This window comes from Chiloscyllium punctatum, chromosome 7 (genome assembly GCF_047496795.1).
Source record: "Chiloscyllium punctatum isolate Juve2018m chromosome 7, sChiPun1.3, whole genome shotgun sequence".
Classification (NCBI taxonomy): Eukaryota; Metazoa; Chordata; class Chondrichthyes; order Orectolobiformes; family Hemiscylliidae; genus Chiloscyllium; species Chiloscyllium punctatum.
Window position 1 is genome coordinate 121644442 of NC_092745.1, and position 22601 is coordinate 121667042.

Here is a 22601-nt window from a genome sequence, read left to right on the forward strand (position 1 = left end):
TACTGAACAACACTTTCAGACCACGGCAACCCCTCCAGGAAACCCCCTTTTGCTGGGGTACCAAGAACCACCAACCATTGTGACATGGCCCAGGATGACATATCCTCGAGAACAGGCACCTGAGTGCCCTGGGGCTCCTATGTCTGAGCACAGTGCCAGCTGGAAAGCTGTGAAAGAGGACTATGTGGGTGTCACACAAATAAATAATTTTAAGCAACCATCCTCACTCGGATTTGGATGATGTGACCTGTCCACACAGAGACTGCAACAGGCATGGGGTCAGCAGTATCATATGGTACTTTTCATAAGCAATGGCTGTAACAAACCATTTCACAGACAATGACGTACCATTGAAGTCGGGGTCAGTTTGCTCAGATGGTTGGTTTATGATACACAATGACACCAATAGCGTGAGTTCAGGTTCTGCACTGGCTGAGGTTATATGAAGGACTCTCCTCGTCAACCTCTCCTCTGGCCTGAGGAACAGCGATCCTCAAGTGAAACCACCACTAGTCAACTCTCTCTGAGAGAGCAGTCCTCTGGGACGATGGTGACTTCACCTTTTACCACTGCAGTGTAAATCCTGTTTTCAGGTAGTGTGTGTCACAGCCAGTTTGTGTACAACAGGGTCTGGCAAAGTTCAATAAGAACCAGTTGGTTTGTTTGAGATGTTGGCTTTTTTTTTGATCAGGGCCAATCACCTGACCTTCTTCACAGCTCTATGGGATCCTTCTGTCCACTTGAGAGAGCAGTTACATCCACAAGGACAAGTTGGATTGAAGAGTCTGTTTCAGTGCTGCATGATTCTATTACTCTATGACATGATCTCAGCGCAAGATGTCACCTCTGACATCCTACGTTAGCCTTCATAGTTCTGACCAAGTCCTGGGACACATCCTGAATCTAAAGCCTTCAGCTCAGAGGGGAGAGCACTGCCAACTGAGTCCAAGGCTGAAACAATGTGCCCACAGTGAGGGCTACCTCTGTGCTATGCCCTCCACTGTGTTGCACCTTTTATATTACATTTATTCATGGGATCGGGGCATTGCTGGCTAAGCCCAGCATTTATTGCCCATCCCTAATTGCCTGGGGGGCAGTTAAGTGTCAATCACGTTGCTGTGGGTCTGGTGTCACATGTAGACCCTGGTAAGGATGGCAAATTTCCTTCCGTATGGGGCATTAATCAGCTAAGAAAAGTTTTTATGAAAGTCAAGTGCTTTCATAGTTAACACTAGACTATTTTTATTTTACAGATTTTTTTCCCTTCATTGAATTCAAATTTCACCATGTGTTGTGGTGGGGTTTAACCTCATGTTCCCAAAGCATTAACCTGGAGTTCTGGTTTACCAGTCCAACGCCACTACCCAACAACGTCCCCTTCCTCCTTGCTCCCTGACTTTAGGAGACTGCCTGGCTGACCAGCCACAACAGCAGCATATCCATATCCGTACCCCTTCAAGACCACCCTGGGACTGCTGCCTCACTGAGGTCCTGGTGAACATCCACAGCAGAATCCAGCGACCACCTCCCCTTCAGGAATAGCAAGCATCCATGTCTCCCTATTCTGAAGAAGAGTCACACTGCACTCAAAACATAACTCTTTCACTCTCCACAAATGTACCAGACCTGCAGAGTTTTTCCAGCACTTTCTGTTTTCAATCCTTTTCCCCATGTCCTGGCTGTAGCTCACTATTGCCTGCTGACCCACCACGTGTTGGTCAGAACCCTGCACCGATCTCCAAGGTACATATCGTGCCAGTATTCAAGCTGCAAGCATGAGATAAAGTGCCGGGATCTGTTCATCGGTGCTGTGCTGTTGCAGTCTCCCTTCCTCCTGGAACTCCTGTACCTGAGCAGGTGGCAGTTCCAGCATGACTCAAATCAGATCTCAGAAGGAGAAAGCTGATCTGAGGGTATAGGGTGTGGGTGGGAAGCAACAGGTTCATGATTATACCATCAGCAGCTTGTTCATCAGAAAGCAGGGTTAAGGTGAACTGGGAATGGTGAAGGGGCATGTAGAGTTCAGGAGATGGAGGTAGCCTTGCGATGCATTGGCTTTATTCTGTTCCCTTCTTTTATGAGAGAGGGCAGAGTGTCTGTGACTGGCTTGCATTGTGATTGGCTGATCTGTTCATCATCACTAGCTGAAGGAATGTGGAGCAGCAAGAATCAAGGATATGTCTTGTAGCATTGGGCGGTGAGTGTGGGGCCAATCATTGTAACTCCTGAAAGTCAGGGAGTGGCTCAGTGAAAGTGTTGGTGGGTGGTGGGAGGATCAAAGTTTAAGGAGAGGTTGAGAAGTGACAGGTAATGCTGCAGTCATTGGTGAGTGAAGTCATTACATTAGACTCCTTGAGACACTAATGCCAAGTTTTCAAGTCCATGGGGCAGTACGGTGGCTCAGTGGTTAGCAATGCTGCCTCTCAGTGCCCAGAAAGTAGGTTTGATTCCAGTCTTGAGTGACTTGGCTGATAGGAGTTTGCATGTTTTCCCTGTGTCTGCATGGTTTTCCTCCGGATGCTCCAGTTTCCTACCACAGTCCATAGATGTGTGTGCTGTGTGGATTGACCATGCTAAATTGCCCATTATGTCCAGTGTGGTGCAGGTTAGGTGGATTAGCCATGGTAAATGCAGGGTTATTGAGTAGGGGGTTGGTTGTGGGTAGAAGCTGTTGGAGGGTCAGTACAGGCCCAATGGGTGGAATGGCTTCTGTCTGCACTGTCGGGATTCTACTCACATTTTAAATGTTGGCCACCTGCTCCAATCCCCTTTTGGTGCTTGTGTGGTACTTCAAAACGTCTGAGGGCCAATGGAGCCATCCTCCTAATCACTTCCTCCACTAAAACCTCCAGTGTCACATTATTCCACCTTGCAAATCTCTCTTTGCCCTGGTGTTCATCATTCAGTGCAGTATCCCTTCAACATCAATGGACTACCTTTAGGAAGGGTGCTCAACACACTATGGACAACCTTTATGGGTTCAGCACCCCCTGCTGAGTGCAGAAGCAGCCAGGAGTATTGGGACCCACTGAGGCTCAAACTACAATTCTGCTAATAATTTGGGAATGTTGTCTTCCTCTGACAGAACTCGTGGAGGCAGAATGTGTCTCACGTCTCCCATGCCCTAAATAACCAGCGCTGAGGAATTTACCGAATGATGCTGCTGACCACAGCAGTGAAATTCTTTCCAGCTCCAGCAGAGGTGTTCGCCACTTTGCAGCAAAGTTTCGAGCAACAGCTGGAGGCACTGGTGCTGATAAAGGAAGACAATGAATCAAATCAGCCTCAAGCAATTTCTGCTTCTCAATGTTGTCCAAAATCACACGTTCAATTTCATTAAATGATCTCTTCTGAAAGAAATGTTACTCAGAATCAATTGCAATGTTAATATTATATTGACTCTTAGATGTACAAAAGAGATAACTGGAATAGCTGCTGATTGCACAGGCAGATCCTGTTCACCACGTGAGATTGATCCTGATACAAGGTTGCTGAAAGGTGTTTGTGAACTTTTCCCAGTGAAGAATCAGAATTCATCCTCTTTGATCATGTACCTCCAGGGGCTGCCAAATATAAGTGGAGCTACAATAAGGTGCTTTTCTCAAATATCATTAGCAGCTCCTATGGCTTTTACAAGGCTTATCATATCAGCCCCAGGCCACTGCGACAGGATAACCCTCAGGGTAGCCTCCTAGGCAGAATTATCCTCACTGTGCTTCACCAATGCTCTTCCCTTCACTCGGACACTGCTGCTGATTGCACGGTTTTCAGCTCAATTCACAATTCTTCGAATAACAGAACTGTCTGTGCATTCATGACACAGGACCTGCACAATATCCAGGGTGAACCTGGCAGGTGGCAAAGTGCCAGGCAATGACCATCTCCAAAAAGTGAGAATCTAACTATCTCCTCTTTACATTCAATCTGATTACCCTCACTATTACCATCCTGGGGATTACCACTGGCCAACAACTAAATTGATATCATTCTGGAACAGGTCAGGGACCCCACAGTGAGTGCTACATCCCTGCAGCCTCTCTCCCCACCACCTCAGGTCAGTTCGGAAAGTGACAATAACACTCATCTGAAGAATAAGTATGAACCCATGTCTAACTATATATTTGTATATTTCTTTGAAAGGGACTTGTATCTTGGCTTCAGTGCTCTCGGATCATTCCACTTTGATGGAATCCTCCAGTTTCTCAGCATCAATCTCCCCTTTTTACTACAGATTGGGAGTGACTGCTTTTCATTGGAGGGACAGCAGTGAAATCCTGCATTTTCCACATCTCCAGCTTCCTCCTGCAGGCTACACAGAGCCAAGCCCTGGAAGTTGTTGATAATGTAGGGATTGATGTCTTCCCATGATCAGTTGCCAGGAAATATGCAATTACTATTGTGAACACACTATTCACGATAAAGATGGATTTTGTGAAAAAAAATTTGGCTAATTTGTCTTTTGCTTATTTTCAAGCTCAGATTGTAATGGCATCAGTGTGAAGTATGTTTTAAACTTTGTGTCCAGGAGCACATATCTCATGTCCTGTTAGAATCCCTTGGTATCCATTGGAATTAATGGATTGCCAATCCAGGTGGTTTCATTGTGGGTGGGTGATGGGACTAATAGATCACTGTCCGAGTGGGAAAGATAAAAATGGTTTACAGTATAGCGTACAATTCTGCTCCCCCTGCAATAGGAAGAGTGATACTAAGCTGGAAAGGATGCAAAAAAATTTAAAAAGGTGTTACCAAGACTCGAGAGTTTGAGTTATAAAGAAAGGCTTGATAGGCTGAGACTTTTATCCCTGGAGCATAGGAGGCTGAGGGGTGACCTCATAGAGGTTTATCAAATCATAAGGGGACATAGGTAAGGTGAATAGCCAAGGTCTATTTCCCAGCATAGGGGAGTCCAAAACTAGAGGACATAGTTTTAAGGTGATAGGGGAAAGATTTTAAAGGAACCTGAGGGGCAACATTTTCACACAGAGGGTGGTGTGTGAATGGAACAAGCTGTCAGAGGAAATGGTGGATGAGGGAATGATTACAACTTTTAAAGAAATTTGGACAGGTAAATGGAATAGGAAATATTTAGACGGATATGGGCCAAATGCTGGAAAATGGGACTATTTCCATTTCGGATATCAGGTCAGCATGGTCAAGTTGAGCTGTTTCTGTGCTGTGTGACTCTATGACCCTGTCGAGAGAGTCTCCACAAATCTGCTAAATCCATTCTGACTTTTACTGTCTCGAAGAGCTCCAAACTTTGTAAGACATTGCATAACATCTTTATGCAGAACCCTTCTGCCCCACAGCCCTATTGCCTCTGCACTTCACAACATCACAATCTAACCCTTTAACCCACTGCATTTGTTTAATCTAAATATACAGGTGGTTGAATTCTGTGATAATATGACACACTATCATGAAGCACCAACTATGCAGAATAAAACATGCAACTACAGGAGCGTTTGGGAGGTAATCAGAGAGTCGGAGGATTTCAAAAGCAATCACCTACCCTACAGTGGTTCAGTGATACCGACCTTTACACTGCTACAGGCCAAACACCGTGTGCTGTGCTTAGTCCTTGATGTTTCTGGGACCATGGGCTCGGTAAGGCTATTAGTAAAGTTTATTTCACAGAAACCTCACTTCATACTGTTGTGTGACTTCATGCAGCAATCCAGAACAGGTCAGAAGCTGGGTTTGCTGAGACAAGTGGCTCATCTCTTGACTCCCAGGTCCTCTCTGTCACCGACAGAGGGGACTGGAACAATTTCCACTTGCCTGTAACAGTATTGAGAGTGGTGATAACATTGAGGGAAAAGCAGTCTGCTTGATCAATCCCAAACTAAATGAGTACTTGCAAATCTTATTTCTGAACGTTATGTTGAAACAATTCAAATAAATGACTGCATATTTCATATGACTGTATCTTTTATTTGTTTAAATAGGGGAAGTGCATTAACAGACTATGACAAGCATCTGAGATATTCCTACTGCAGATCATTGAAGCAACATCAGAAGTTGGAATTGTCATTTTTAATAACACTGCAACTATTCAAACAAATTTGACAGTGATCGATCGTGATGTTGTCAGGGATGAACTGGTCCAACACATACCGACCTCGGCTAATGGGAGGACAAGCATATGTGCAGGGTTTCGAGCTGGTTTTCAGGTGAGTTCAGGAAATTTTAACAGCTCATTGCTTTTAGTTAGCACTTTTCTCCCCAACACTGACAATAACTAATTGCTTTGCAAATAATTCACAACGACAATGCAACACGCGGTGATGAAATTTTGCTGACTGATGGACAAGATTCCACAATGAAGGGGTTTTGCCAGAAACGTCAATTTTCATGCTCCTTGGATGCTGCCTGACCTGCTGTGCTTTTCCAGCACCACTCTAATCTAAGCCCAAGATTCCACAATAAGCAGTTGCTACCCAGAAGTGAAACAATGTGGTGCCGTGATCCATACCATAGCATCTGGACCAAGTGCATCTGTTGAATTGGAACAGTTGTCAAATATGACAGGAAAAAAGCCTGAAAGGCCATAAGACCATAAGACCATAAGACATAGGAGTGGAAGTAAGGCCATTTGGCCCATTGAGTCCAATCCGCCATTCAATCATGGCTGATGGGCATTTCAACTCCACTTACTCGCATTCTCCCCGTAGCCCTTAATTCCTTGTGACACCAAGAATTTATCAATCTCTCCCTTGCAGACATTTAGCGTCCCGGCCTCCACTGCACTCTGTGGCAATGAATTCCACAGGCCCACCACTCTCTGGCTGAAGAAATGTCTCCACATTTTTGTTCTGAATTTACCCCCTCTAATTCTAAGGCTGTGTTCACGGGTCCTAATCTCCTTGCCTAACGGAAACAATTTCCTAGCGTCCACCCTCTCCAAGCCATGTATTATCTTGTAAGTTTCTATTAGATCTCCCCTTAATCTTCTAAACTCCAATGAATACAATCCCAGGATCCTCAGCCGTTCCTCAAATGTTAGACCTACCATTCCAGGGATCATCCGTGTGAATCTCCGCTGGACACGCTCCAGTGCCAGTATGTCCTTCCTGAGGTGTGGGGACCAAAACTGGACACAGTACTCCAAATGGGTCCTAACCAGAGCTTTATAAAGTCTCAGTAGCACAACGGTGCTTTTATATTCCAACCCTCTTGAGATAAATGACAACATTGCATTCGCTTTCTTAATCACGGACTCAACCTGCATGTTACCTTTAGAGAATCCTTAACTAGCACTCCCAGATCCCTTTGTACTTTGGCTTTATGAATTTCCTCACCGTTTAGAAAGTATTCCATGCTTGTATTCTTTTTTCCAAAGTGCAAGACCTCGCATTTGCTCATCATTGAATTACATCAACCATTTCCTGGACCACTCTTCCAAACTGTCTAGATCCTTCTGCAGCCTCCCCACTTCCTCAGTACTACCTGCCTGTCCACCTAACTTTGTATCATCGGCAAACTTCGCTAGAATGCCCCCTGTCCCTTCATCCAGATCATTAATATATAACGTGAACAGCTGTGGCCCCAACACTGAACCCTGCGGGACACCGCTTGTCACCAGCTGCCAATCCGAAAAAGAACCTTTTATCCCAATTCTCTGCCTTCTGTCAGATAGCCAATCCTCAATCCATACCAGTAGCTCACCTCAAACGCCATGGGCCCTCACCTTGCTCAGCAGCCTCCCGTGTGGCATCTTATCAAAGGTCTTTTAGAAGTCTAGATAGACCACATCCACTGGGTTTCCCTGGTCTAACCTACTTGTCACCTCTTCAAAGAATTCCAACAGGTTTGTCAGGCATGATCTCCCCTTACTAAATTCATGTTGACTTGTTCTAATCCGGCCCTGCTCTTCCAAGAATTTAGAAACCTCATCCTTAATGATGGATTCTAGAATTTTACCAACAACCGAGGTTAGGCTAATTGGCCTATAATTTTCCATCTTTTGTCTTGATCCTTTCTTGAACAATGGGGTTACAATAGCGGTCTTCCAATCATCCGGGACTTTCCCTGACTCCAGTGACTTTTGAAAGATCTCAACCAACGCCTCCGCTATTTCCTCAGCCACCTCCCTCAGAACTCTAGGATGTAGCCTATCGGGGCCAGGAGATTTATCAATTTGAAGACCTTTTAGCTTTTCTAGCACTTTCTCTTTTGTAATGGCAACCATACTCAACTCAGCCCCCTGACTCCCTTTAATTGTTGCCCTCCACTGTTAAGACTGATGCAAAGTACTTATTAAGTTCTCCTGCTATTTCCTTATCTCCCATTACTAGGCTTCCAGCATCAGTTTGAAGTGGCCCAATGTCTACTTTTGCCTGTCATTTGTTTCTTATGTGTTGAAAGAAACTTTTACTATCATTTCTAATATTACTGGCTAGCCTACTTTCATATTTGATCCTCTCCTTCCTTATTTCTCTCTTTGTTATCCTCTGTTTGTTTTTGTAGCCTTCCCAATCTTCTGATTTCCCAGTGCTCTTGGCCACTTTATAGGATCCCTCTTTTTCTTTGATAGATTTCCTGACTTCTTTTGTCAGCCATGGCTGTCTAATCCCTCCCCGGATAATCTTTCTTTTCTTGGGGATGAACCTCTGTACAGTGTCCTCAATTATACCCACAAACTCCTGCCATTTTTGTTCTACTGTCTTCCCCGCTAGGCTCTGCTTCCAGTCTATTTTTGTCAGTTCCTTCAATTATGTCTTGTAAGATCACCATGAAAGTACTTCTGGTCTCTTGCACTTTGTGTTTTTTTATATATACGTAGCTAGCCTACTATATACTACAGAGAATTGAGTTTATTTACAACACTACTTACACAGCTATAAAAAGGCTAGGAATTCTGCAGGAAGTCACTTTCTGACTCCCCAAAGCCTGTCCACCATCTCCAAGGTACAAATCAGGAGTAGGATGGAATACTCCTCATTTGCATTAATGACAACAACTCCAGTAACAATCAAGAAACTTGACACCATCCAGGGCAAAGCAGCCAACTTAATTGGCACCACACCCACTCCACTGCCCCGGGACTCAAAATGTCAACTGTGTTTATCTCTGATATGGAGATGCCAGTGGGTGGACAAAGTCAGAAGTCACATGACACTAGTTTATACTCCGAAAGGTTTATTTGAAATCACAAGCTTTCATAGCACTGCTTCTTTGTCAGGTGATGTTTTCACCTGAGGAAGGAGCAGCGCTCTGAAACCTTGTGATTTCAAATAAATCTATTTGACTATAACCTGGTGTTGTGTGACTTCTGACTCAGTTTTTCTCTCTCTGCAGAGGCTGCCAAGCCTGCTGAGTTTCTCCAGCAATTTCTGTTTTTGTTCATTTAAGTAAGTTAGTTGCCATCTCAATGAAAATAATGGACAAAGAATTTCCAGGTGAATGTGCTCCAATCACTGGGCAGATTCTGACGGGGAATTGGAAGGACTTTTCCTTCCTATTTGTGATCCTGGCGTTTGCTAACAGGAAACACACTGTACTTTTTGAATTTATTGTAAGTGACATCACACAATATCTAATAACAATATTAGACAAGTATTAGAAAGCCATCACAATTGGGAAGCAAAAGTCAAAGTTTTTAAGTTACACTGAGATTACTGGTGTAGTGTTCCATAACATTTACAGCATAAAGCAGACCATTCAACTGAATGGACCCTTGGTAATATATAACTTGCTCAGAAGGCTCTTCAACTTTCTGTGTCTAACTCCATTGATATATTTTACCCCCCTGCACTTACTTCAAACGGATCTTTGCTCATCACTTCAAATACCTCTTGTTGTCATGAGCTCAAGACTTTCGCCACTCTCTTGGTGAAGTGAGGATTTATTTGGAGCTATCTTACCTTTTGGATTCTCTCCTGCATTGTGGGTGTAACGAAGTGGCCAGCATTTGTAATCCATCCCTAAGAAATGCGAGGTACTGCATTTTGGGAAAGCAAATCTTAGCAGGAATTATATATTTAATGGTAAGGACCTAGGGAGTGTTACTGAACAAAGAGACCTTGGAGTGCAGGTAGAGTTGCAGGTAGATAGGATAGTGAAGAAGGCATTTGGTATGCTTTCCTTTATTGGTCAGAGTATTGAGTACAGGAGTTGCAGCTGTACAGGACATTGGTTCGGCCACTTTTGGAATATTGTATGCAATTCTGGTCTCCTTCCTATCGGAAGGATGTTGTGAAACTCGAAAAGGTTCAGATTTAGGGTTCAATTCCCACCTTGGGCATCTATCTGTGTGGAGTTTGCACGTTCTCCCTGTGTCTGCGTGGGTTTCCTCTGGGTGCTCCAGTTTTCTCCCACAGTCCAAAGATGTGTAGGTCAGGTAAATTGCCTGTAGTGTTAGGTGCATCAGTCAGGGGTGGATGTAAAGGAATGGGTCTGGGTGGGTTGCTCTTTGAATGGTTGGTGTGGACTTGTTGTGCCGAAGGGCCTGTTTCCACATTGTAGGGAATCTAATCTAATCTAATCTTAAAATCCACACAGGTGCAATCCATTTCATTCCCTTCATGATCCATCTCTGTACTCCATCAAAAAATTCAATTTGATTAGTTACGCATGCCCTGTATTTTATACACGTGTATTGGTTATCCATTATTGTCCCAAATCACCTGTTAACTTTTCTTCTATAAATTATTGTTTTCAAAAGTCTTACCCAAAACTGATTTAGTTTCTTACACTTTGTATGTAATGATTAGAATCAAGTGACAGCCTAGTTGAGTTTGTGGGATGGAATAGTTTATCAGTTCTTTATGTGTGACCACATTTCTGGACTTTAATTGCCAACTCTCCTGGTAACACAAGCTGCAAGGTGGTTTAATGTTTAGCACTGTTGCCTCACAGCACCAGGTACCTGGGTTCAATTCCAGCCTCAGGCAACTGTCTGTGTGGAGTCTGCACATTCTCCCTGTGTCTGTGTGAGTTTCTTTTGGGTGCTCTAGTTTCCTCCCACAGTCCAAAGATGTGCAGTTTAGTGACTTGCTCATAGTGTTCAGGGCTCTGTAGGCTGTGTGCCTTAGTCAGGGGTAAATGTAGAATAATGGATTGGTGTGGACTTAAAATTGGGGTAAAATGATCCACAGTTTATCATAGAAGCAAGCCATTCAGCCCATCAAATTCACACCAATCCTCTAAAGAGCATCCACCCTCTACCCTATCCCTTCATCTCCCATTGTCAATCAAACTAGCCTACACATCGCAGGAGTTTATGAACAATTTAGCATGGCCAATCCATAGAACCTGCTTTGGAGGAAACCACAGCATTTGGAGGCAACTCACGCAGGCATGGGGAGCATGTGCAAACTCTACACAGGCATGGGGAGCATGTGCAAACTCCACGGAGGCATGGGGAGCATGTGCAAACTCCATGCAGGCATGGGGAGCATGTGCAAACTCTACACAGGCATGGGGAGCATGTGCAAACTCCACGCAGGCATGGGGAGCATGTGCAAACTCCACGCAGGCATGGGGAGCATGTGCAAACTCCACACAGGCATGGGGAGCATGTGCAAACTCCACGCAGGCATGGGGAGCATGTGCAAACTCCACACAGGCATGGGGAGCATGTGCAAACTCCACACAGGCATGGGGAGCATGTGCAAACACCACACAGGCATGGGGAGCATGTGCAAACTCCACGCAGGCATGGGGAGCATGTGCAAACTCCACGCAGGCATGGGGAGCATGTGCAAACACCACGCAGGCATGGGGAGCATGTGCAAACACCACGCAGGCATGGGGAGCATGTGCAAACTCCACACAGGCATGGGGAGCATGTGCAAACTCCACACAGACAGTTGCCCAAGAGTGGAATGAAATCAGGGTCTCTGGCACTGTGAGGTAGCAGTGCTAAATACTGAGCTACTGTGCCGAATTAACTTTCATTGGGTGGATTCTGTCACACTGCAGAAACCCATGGATGCCTATTTCAAAATTAAGTTCTTCATTGGAATTGGCGAGAGGTTTTCTCTGGATTTATGACATTTCCTTCTTATTCTCTAGGGATTTGCAGTTTGCAGCCACTGATAACCTTGATACCAATGGATTAATGGATGCTTTAATTGGATTAGTATCAGGAAATGGTGACGTTCGTCAACAGTCTGTTCAGGTTTGATTGCTATCAGAAAATGAGTTTCCGATTCACATTTCAAATTTCATTTGTGCTAACCTAACAGGAAAGCATTAAACACAGTAATTCTATTTGCTTGGTCTCAGTGTGAAAGTTCTGGAATAAAGATTGATGATGACAGTTGGTTAAATGGTACAGTATTTGTCGGTAAGACCATTGGGAATGACACATTTTTTGTCATTACATGGAAGAGGTAGACACTAGGTGTGTTCGGACATGACTCCAGTGGAAAGATATACGACAGCGGTGACTTTAAAATTGATAACACCATACAAACAGCCCATCTGAAGATTAATGGCACTGCCCAGGGATGATTAAATTGTTTCTTTTGAAAATCTATTTCTTATCAATTTAAGCATGTTTCCTGATAATATTGTTTATGTTCAACTTGCTTACAGTCACTCATCCGTGAATCAGAAAAGTCTCCATTAAACACTATCCTGGCAAGACCTTTAGATTCCTATATGTTTCAATATACCTCACACCATTCGAAATTCCAATGGATACAGCCCCATTCTGTTCAACATTTCCTCATAAGATAAGCCTCTTCATCCCAGGAAATAACCAAGGGAATCTCTGAACTGCTTCCAATAAAAGAATGTCCCTTCTTTTAAACAGCTACTCTCTGCTTACTCAATCCCTGAAATCTGGTCTTCCCATCGTCTTCAATAGTTTACTTTCCTGGTTATTTCCACCATGTGAGATATATTATTTCTACATGGTGCAGCTTCTTATACATTAGTGAGAAAGGAGGGTATTCAGAAATTATCATTCAATTTGATTCACAGACTTGGGAATTAATAGTTGGAAACATTGCAACAGTTGGGAAATATCACAACTTATTCTAATTCTGACCTCATTGACTTTCACACACGACAGTTTCTACCAATGCCATCTGGATAGACACTGAGCAGACTATGAGAAGGTAAACAACTTGTCAGGCCTTGGGTGCTTTTTTTTAAAAGGTTGGAACAATAGTTGCAGCCTGAATGGGTGTGAGCTCCCAAAGAAACAGGGAGGATTTCAGGTTTAGCTTTCAGCAGTTGCTGTTGGGGTCTTGAAGAAGTGCAAGCTATTTTTCCCTCTCTCAATTACAGCCAAAAGCTGGGGAATTCTCTTCCGAGGCTGCTGGATTGCATGGGAGACAAAATCTGTTTTCTGAATTTGCCTTTTGCCAAGGGTGCATTTGTGGGATGTCACTGTATTGGAACAGTTAATTAGTAACAGTAATTATATCTATTATTCTGCTCGGTTTTCCAATATAGTTGTTATTCCATGATCTTCTTTCTTTTGTTGTATTTTAACTACAGTTTTTGAATAAATTCTGTTTTGTTTAACCAAAGAAATTGCATCTGGAGCACAGCACCTGACATTTAATTTTAAAGTAAGAAAACATTAGGGTCTAGGCCGTCTTTTTATTATATTTTGAAGGAGTCAGATCTGGTCCATAACATTGTCTCATTGTCAGTCAAGTAAGCTGACATTGTGCGGGGACGTAGGTATCAACATAAGGTGATCAACAGGAATTAAAGACTGGCGACACCCTTTGTATTAGAAATTACAGAGGGTCAGCGTTAATCTGCTCTGGGATAGTAGCATCAGATGTTACTCTTTTTTCACCAGATATATATATTGAATGGCTAATGAAGGGTGAGATAGAGTCATTGAAGTGACCACAGGAATAATAATCCAGAGACCAATCTCGTACTCTGGAGTCATGGATTCAAATCTTTCATTGACTGGATGTGAAATTTGAGTGGGCCATGATGAGAGATCCACTCAGAACTTCTGGTTGTGAACGGCCCTGGTCCTCACCTTCCACCCCACCAATCTCTGGATACAAGTCATCCTCCGCCTTTTCTGTCACCTGCAGTCAGACCCCACCACCAGAGATTTATTTCCCTCCTCACTCCTTTCACATTCCATAGAGATCATTCCATCCGTGAATCCCTTGTTAGGTCCAAGACCCCCACCAACCCACCTTCCAGCCAACGCCTTCCCTTGTCACCGCAAGACATGTGAGACCTGAGCCTAAACCTCTCCCATCTTATCCACCCAGGTCGCAAAGGATTACTTCCACATCCTGCAGTGATTTTCTTGCACCTCCAAACACCTCATCTATGTGTCCGTTACTCTTGATGTGGTTTTCTCTACATTGGGGAGACTGGATTCCAACTTACAGAGCATTTCATAGAATATCTCTGAGACACCCTGGGCCTCCTTCACTGCCAAACCCGAGCAACCTGATGTCTGAAGAGTTTAAGGCTTTAAACTCATAATCTAAATGACATTTTCTACCACAATAAATGCACTGAGTTTTATGAGTGAATACTCCAGGGAAGAGTTACAAATGACACTGAATTTGTCAGCAACTTCAATACTGACTTACATTTATGACATTTTGTTTCAGCAATGTGTTAGCCTCCAGTGGTTTGCGAGATTCAGCACTAACTGTTCCCATATATTTATATGTTATGGTGGGATAGTGAGAATGTTACCTGACTGAAGGCCCAGGCTAATGCTGTGGGGATACAGGCTCAAATCCCACTCCAGCAGTTGGTGAAATTTAAATTCAATGAATAAAATAGATCATGGGGTACAATCTTTTTAGGAACTGTGTGATGCTGGCTTTGGTAGGATTTCCAACAGAATTTGATGAAAACTCTGGTGAGGCCCAATATAATAGGATCATATTTGTGCATTTTTTAACGCTTTCAAAATGCAGTGCAGCAAGTGTCTGGCTAGACAGTGGCAAATTACAACGAAGATGATTATTACCTGTTCAGCATCTTGTTAATGGCCCAACTCACCAACAATCTTCCATTCTCACATTCCAATCACTAAGTCTGCACTCTCAGCATCCTTCCTCTCCCATTATTGTATAAATTCTCCTCTTCACACTTCATATCAGCTCTGATGAAGAGTCATCTGGACTCCCAAGTCAAAGAGTGTGGTGCTGGAAAAGCACAGCAGGTCAGGCAGCATCTGAGGAGCAGGAGCATTGATGTTTCAAGCAAAAGTTCTTCATCAGGAAGATGAACTGATGAAAGGTTTATGCTCAAAATGTCAATTCTCCTGCTCCTCTGAAGCTGCCTGACCTGCTGTGCTTTTCCAGCACCACACTCTTCGACTCTGATCTCCAGCATCTGCAGTCCTCACATTCTCCCATCTGGACCAACAATGTGAGTTGGCTGTCTCTGCACAGATGCTGCCTGATCTGCTGTGACTTCCAGCCTTTTTTTGCTCAAAAGTCAAAAACCAATTTGTTGGCACCATGTACACACTATTTCCTGTGCAACCTTTGCAGCTAGATAACTTGAAATGCATTTCTCCCAGAAGGAAACTTTTACCTATAAACAGGAAAAGAGGAAAGAGCTGTTGTGACAGATAATGTGGCCAATGGATGTTGCCCATTCTTTTAATTTTTCCTTGTTCATCCATGAAACAATGACACTGACTGTATCGAGGCTTGGATCTAATGAGGGCTTTTGTCTTTCGCAGAAACAAGGTCTGGAACAGTAACACAGAAAGCGAAGGAACAAAAATAATTCCTCAAACTTTAACTGTTCCTGTAGTGTGTTGTTTTCCTGGATTAAGGACACCTCAAGACATTTGAAGCATATTCTTGAACAGGAGAGTGAAAAACCATACATTATTGTACATGTTGGTAGGAATGACATAGTTAGGGAAAAGATTCAGGGTTTACAGAGTGAAAAAAGAAGATTGGTTGAAGATTAAAAAACAGAACCTCTAAAGTAGGAATCTCTGGTTTATTCCTGGTGCCAAACTCGAATAATGAGAATAAAAGTATAAAGGAGATAAATTAATGGCTGAAGAGGTGGTGTCATGTTCAAGGATTTGGGTTCTTGAGTCATTGGGATCTCCATTGAGGCAGAGAAGACCTATTCAAAAAGGGTGGATTTCACCTGAACTGGAAAGGGACCAAGATCCTCGCAGGGGGATTTACTAATTCTATTAAGAGAGACAGTAAACTATTCCAGTGGGTGTATCGGTGGAGGGATCCCAAGTAGCAAAGTAAATAGATAGATTTGGATGGGGGTGAATCTGAAAAGTATAATTAATTAGAAAAGACAGACAACAGCATTTCAGAGAATGAAGTTACTCTGAAGAATTAAACTGCATTTTATTTCAGTTTAAGGGGTCTTCCAGTTAAGGCTGATCAACTCCAGGCATGTTTGGGAACATGGGAGAGGGAGATCATAGCTATTACAGAAACTTGGCCAGGGGATGGGCAGCACTGATAACTCAATGTTTCACATGATACAGGAAGGATAGGAAAGGAGGCAAACCAGTAGGGGGAGTGGCATTTTTGATAAGGAAAGCATTACTGCAGATACCAGACAAGATATTTCAGAAAGGTTGCCCGGTGAATATATATGGGTTGGAGTTCGAAATAAAAAAGAAATGATCATCTTGTTGGGCTTGTACTATAGGCCCTTCAATAGTCAGATGGAAATCAAAGATTGAATTGAGAATTATGATCCCTATACCCAAAATATACCTCCACTATTCATAGACAGCCTGGTGACTCACAGCGTCAGGGACCCGGGTTTGATTCCCGCCTCAGGTGATTGTCTGTCTGGAGTTTGCATATTCTCCCCGTGTCTGTGTGGGGTTCCTCCCACAATCCAAAGATGTGCAGGTTAAGTGAATTCACCACGCTAAATTGCCCATCGTGTCCAAGGATGTGAAGGGCTGGTGCATTCGTCTGGGGTAAATATAGGGGAATGGGTCTGGGTGGGTTACTCTTCGGAGTATTGACGTGGACATGTTGGGCTGAAGGGCCTGTTTCCACACTGTAGAGATTATATGATTCTAAAAAATATACAGAGAGATCTCAGATATATGTAGGAATAATACGATTCTAATTGTTGGTGATTTTAATTTTCCAAACACTGACTGGGTCTACCATCATGTTAAAGGTTTGGATGGTGAACAATTTTTTACTTGTGTTCAAGAAAACTTTCCTTATTAATTTGTAAATGTTCTGTCTCGAGAAGGAACAAAGTGGGACCTTCTCTTCGGGTGTAAAACAGGACAAGTGACTGAAGTGATTAGAATTATAGAATCCCTACAATGTTGAAGCAGGCCATTCAACCCATCGAGTCCACAATGACCCTCTGAAGAGTATCCCACACTGACCCTTGTCCCATCCTATCCCTGTAACCCTGCATTTCCCATGGCTAATCTACCCAGCCTGCACATCCCTGGACATTATGGGCAATTCAGCACAGGCCAGTCAATGTAACCAGCACATCTTTGGACTGTCGGAGGAAACCAGAGCACCCAGAGGACATCCACATAGATATGGGGAGAACACGCAAATTCCACACAGACAGTCACCCGAGATCCCTAACACTTTGAGGGAGCAGTGCTAACCACTAAGCCACCATGCTGCCCATGAATAGTAGAGGTACATTTTAGGTATAGTGATCATAATTCTATTTGTTTTAAAATAGTTACAGGAAAGCATAAGCCTTTTATTAAATTTTATAAATTCAGTAAGACAAATTTTAATATTATAGACCAGAACTTTCAAAAGTTGATTGGAGTATTCTGTTCACATGTAAAGTGATCCCCGATAATGGAAGGCTTTTAAAAGTGTGATTATGAGACTTCAAGTCATTATGTTCCTGTTAGAGTGAAAGGTAGGACTGGTTGGTTCAGAGAATAACTGATGAATAAAGATATTCAGCTTTTAGTCAAGAATAAAAGAGAATCATATATAAGATATTGACATTGGGTTCAAATGAATCTATTGAACAATACAAAATGTGTAGAATAATTCTTAAGAGGGAGATCAAGAAAGTAAAGGCAGGATATGAGGTAGCCTTGGCAGATAGAACAATGAACAAAGAAAATTTACAGCCCAGGAAGGCCCTTCGGCCCTTCAAGCCTGAGCTGATCCAAATGTACTGTCTAAACCTGTCGGTCAATTCCTAAGCATCTGTATCTCTCTACTCCCCAGCTACTCATGCATTTATCCAGGTGCATCTTAAATGAATCTACTATGCCGCCTCTACCACCTCTGCTGGCAACGAGTTCCAAACGCCCACCATCTTCTGTATGAAGTACTTACTGCGTGTATGCCCCTTAAGCTTTCCACCTCTCACCTTGAAAGCATGACCTCTCGTTATTGAATCTTTCACCCTGGGAAAAAGCTTGTCTCTATCCACCCTGTCTATACCCTTCATGATTTTATAAATCTCAATCAGATCCCCTCTCAATCTCCTTTTTTCTAATGAAAGTAAACCTAACCTAATCAATCATAAGGTGAAAGATAATCCAAAGAGATTCTACAAACGCATTAAGAGCAAGAAAGTAACTATAGAGTGTGAGGGGCCCCTTAAAGATCAAAGAGGTCATCTTTGTGTTGTACCTCAGGAGATGGGGGAGATAATGAATGAGTATTTTGCATCAGTTTTTTTTATTGTGGAGAATGAAATGGAGTTTAGAGAACTCAAACAAAAAATGGATGCTTTCAAAAAGTTCACGTTACAGAAGACGAAGTGCTGCATATCTCAGAAAAAATGAAGGTGCATAAATCTATCGCACCTGACCTATTCTAACCCAAGGCGTTGTGGGACGATAGGGAGGAAATTGCGGGGCCCCTTTGGAAAAATATTTGTATCATCTATTACCATTGGTGAGGTATCAGATGACTGGAGAGTGACTCATAGAATCCCCACAGTGTGGAAACAGGAACCCGTCTGCCCAACAAGCTCTACATTGACCCTCCAAAGATTAACCCACCCAGATCTCTACCTTATGTTTTACCCTTGACTAAGGTACATCACCTACACATCCCTGAACACCACAGGGCAATTTAGCACAGCCAATTCACTTAACCTGCACATCTTTGGACTGTGGGAGAAAACCAGAGCACTGGATAAACTCCACGCATCCCTGGGGAGAATGTGCAAACTCCACACAAACAGTCACCCAAGGCTAAAATCAAACCAGGGTCCATGGTACTGTGAGGTAGCAGCGCTAACCACTGAGCCACCATGCACATGTTGTGCCTTTGTTTAAGGAGTGACATAAGGAAAAGCCTGAACACAAAAGACATGCGCATCTGATTCAGTGATGGATATGTTTTTTGAAGTGATTCTGAAAAATAGGACTTATATGAATTTGGAGAGGCAAGGAATGATTAGGGATAGTTAACATGATTTTGTGTCATAGAAATTGTGTCTCACAAGGTCAGATGTGTTCCAACAAAATGCCCTTTGTCATTTACCAATCAGCAAATACAGCAAATAGAAGTCGGCCATTCGGCCCCTGAGACTACTTTGCCATTCAATAAGATTGTATCTGACCTTTGGTGTTTCAAATTCCATGTTCTCCATCTATCCCTGTCAATCCTCGATTGATTCAATCCCAAGTTGACTGGGAGCAGTTACTTGCAGATAAAACAGTGTCAGATCAGGAGGAGGAATTCAAGGAGGAAATAGCATGAGTAGAGGGCAGCTAGATCCCATGAAAAAAACCAAAGGTTGGAGCCAGGCTGGAACCCGAATTGTTGAGGGACATAAAGTTTCAGTTAAGGAAGAAAGTAGTGGCTTATTGCAGATCCTAATGGGCAGAATTCCTGAAGTATTACAAAAAGCTTGGATGGGAGAGGATTGAAAAGGAAAGTAGGAAAATAAAGAATGGTGCACAAGGACAGGGGAGGAAGCTAGTGAGGTGATTTTGGGATGATAGCGAAGGAAGTATGCTCGGTCTTGCAGAGAGAAACCTTCCCCAGAATTCATCAAAATCATTAGAGAGAAGAAGTTTGAGAGGTGAGTTAATAGAGACATACAAGATGATCAGAGGATTAGGTAGGGTGCACAGTGAGAGTCCTTTTCCTCAGATGGTCATGGCTACCACAAAGGGACATGCGTTAAATTGAGGGATGATAGATACAGGACATATGTCAGAGATAGTTTCTTTACTCAGAGAGTAGCAAGGGCATGGAATGTCCAGCCTACAGCATGAGCAGACTCACCAACTTTAAGGGTATTTAAATGGTCATTAGATAAACATATGGATGATAACGGAATAGATTAGGTTAAAGGGGCTTTAGATTGGTTCCACAGGTCAGTGCAACATTGAGATTCTGGATTAGTGGTGCTGGAAGAGCACAGCAGTTCAGCAGCATCCAATCGAGAGTCAAAGAGAGCCTGTACTGCGCTGTAATGTTCTGTGTCTAAATTGGCAGGGTCAAAATATTATAAGATTCAGCTCATAGTATTTAGAAATGACATTAGTAGAGGATTCTAAATGGGTCTTCACCATCTCGGGTGAGAAACAGCTTGAAGCAGAACTTCCTGGTCACAAGTCACAGAGTTGTTGCACTTGATTTATTCACAATCCTTGCATAACTCTGTGCAAAGACTCATTATTTTTGCCATCGGCACTGGAAGAGCTGCCAATTCCCCCTTAAATCTGTCAATGCCAATGAGAATGAGCAATGAACAATTCACAAGCATGATGTGACTCACACATGAAAAGCTGTCCAGGATAAAGAAAATTGCGCTGTGTTTTCTTTAGCAACAATCCAAATCAATTGGATTTCACTGGATACCACATTCCATGGGTCACTGCAGGAAAGCCTTTATTTACATGTTGTGACATCAGAGACCATTATATGAACTTGACAAGCTACAGTCTGGAAACAATCTGAACACAGCAGTAATGAGATTCCAAAAAGCCAAAGTGTACCGGAATAAAGCTGGAGAAGAATGGATATCGAGACATAGTTATTGCCATTAGCCCGAACATTCAACATAATGAACAGCTGATTCAAAATATTCCGGTGAGTTATTGATGTGTTGCCTGGTATGAATTAATTATTTTTTTTCATTGTATGTCGTTTAATGTTATATTTAATGTTAAGAATTCAGGATTTGCTGAGAGGGGGAGTTAAAGGAATATATTAAATACTTTTTCTTTAGTCCTGAACTCACCGCCACATCTCTTCCATGTGTACCTACCTTGAAGAAGTTCAGCTCTTCAGTTGCGATGAAGGTTCACAGAATCCAAAATGTTAACTCTACTTTCTCTTTACAAGACCTGCAGAGTTTTTCCAGCAATTTCTCATTTTGTTTCTGATTTTCAGCATCCACGATTCTCTGTGCTTTTTAAAATTATATTTGTTTCCCTCTCACCATTTGATGAATGAATGGAGCTGTTTTGATATTAAAACTGGGTTTGTGTTTTACAGGAAATAGTGACTGCAGCCTCCTCCTACCTTCACCGAGCGACCAAACAGAAAGTTTATGTTGCAGATGTGAAAATCCTTCTGCCTGTAACATGGCCAGTTAGTTCCCATGTGGTTCATAGAGTGACAACTGAGTCCTATAAGAAGGTAAGGACAGAGAGTGAAGAGTAACAATTACCCAGAATCTCCTTCTGCTCAGCTGCTGAGGCCTCACAAAACCCATATACAATTGACTGGCTTTTATTTTGCCCTCTGATGTAGCAGCAGCAACTCTGAGACAAGTCTCACAGAACCTGAGACTTGAGAAATGTTGTCTTGAGCATGAAAATCATCTCTGGCTGAATATGTGTGGAGTTTGCACACTCTGTCTGTGTCTGCATGGGTTTCCTTTGGTGCTCTAGTTTCCTCTCACAGTCTGGGAATGTGCAATTAGGTGGATTAGCCATGGTAAATTCCGGGGTTACAGGAATAGACTTGGTGGTGGTGGGGGGGATGGCTGGTGGGGGGCGCGGGGGGGTGGGGGGGGAGGTGAGTCTAACCTGGTCAGCTCAGGTTACATAGACTCATAGAGATGTACACCACAGAAACAGACCCTTCAGTGCAGCTCGTCCATGCTGATCAGATATCCCAACCCAATCTAGTCCCACCTGCCAGCACCTGCCTCAAATCCCTCCAAACACTTCCTATGCATATACCAACCAGATGCCTTTTAAGTATTACAATACTACCAGCCTCCAACACTTCTTCTGGCAGCTCATTCCATACATGCAGTACCCTCTACTTGGAAAAGTTGTCCCTTAGGTCCCTTTTAAATCTTTGCCCTCTCACCTAAACCTATGCCTTCTAGTTCTGGACTCCCAAACCCCAGGGAAAAGGCCTTGTCTATTTATCCTATCCATGCCCCTCATGATTTTATAAACCTCTATAAGGTCACCCCTCAGCCTTTGATGCTCCAGGAAAACAGCCCTAGCTTATTCAGCCTCTTCCTATAGCTCAAATCCTCCAAACCTGGCAACATTCTTGTAATTTTTTTCTGAACCCTTTCAAGTTTCACAACATCCTTCTGCTAGGAAGGTGACTCGAATTGCACGCAATATTCCAATGATGGCCTAACCAACATCCTGTACAGCCGCAACATGACCTCCCAACTCCTGTTCTCAATACTCTGACCAATAAAGGAAAGCATACCAAACGCCTTCTTCACTATCCTATCTACCATTGACTCCA

The 22601-nt window shown here is 43.1% G+C and overlaps 1 pseudogene; it reads left to right on the top strand.

Moving 5' to 3' along the window:
* Window positions 1-22601, top strand: part of LOC140479371 (calcium-activated chloride channel regulator 3A-1-like) — a 92361-nt pseudogene that overhangs the window by 28388 nt on the left and 41372 nt on the right.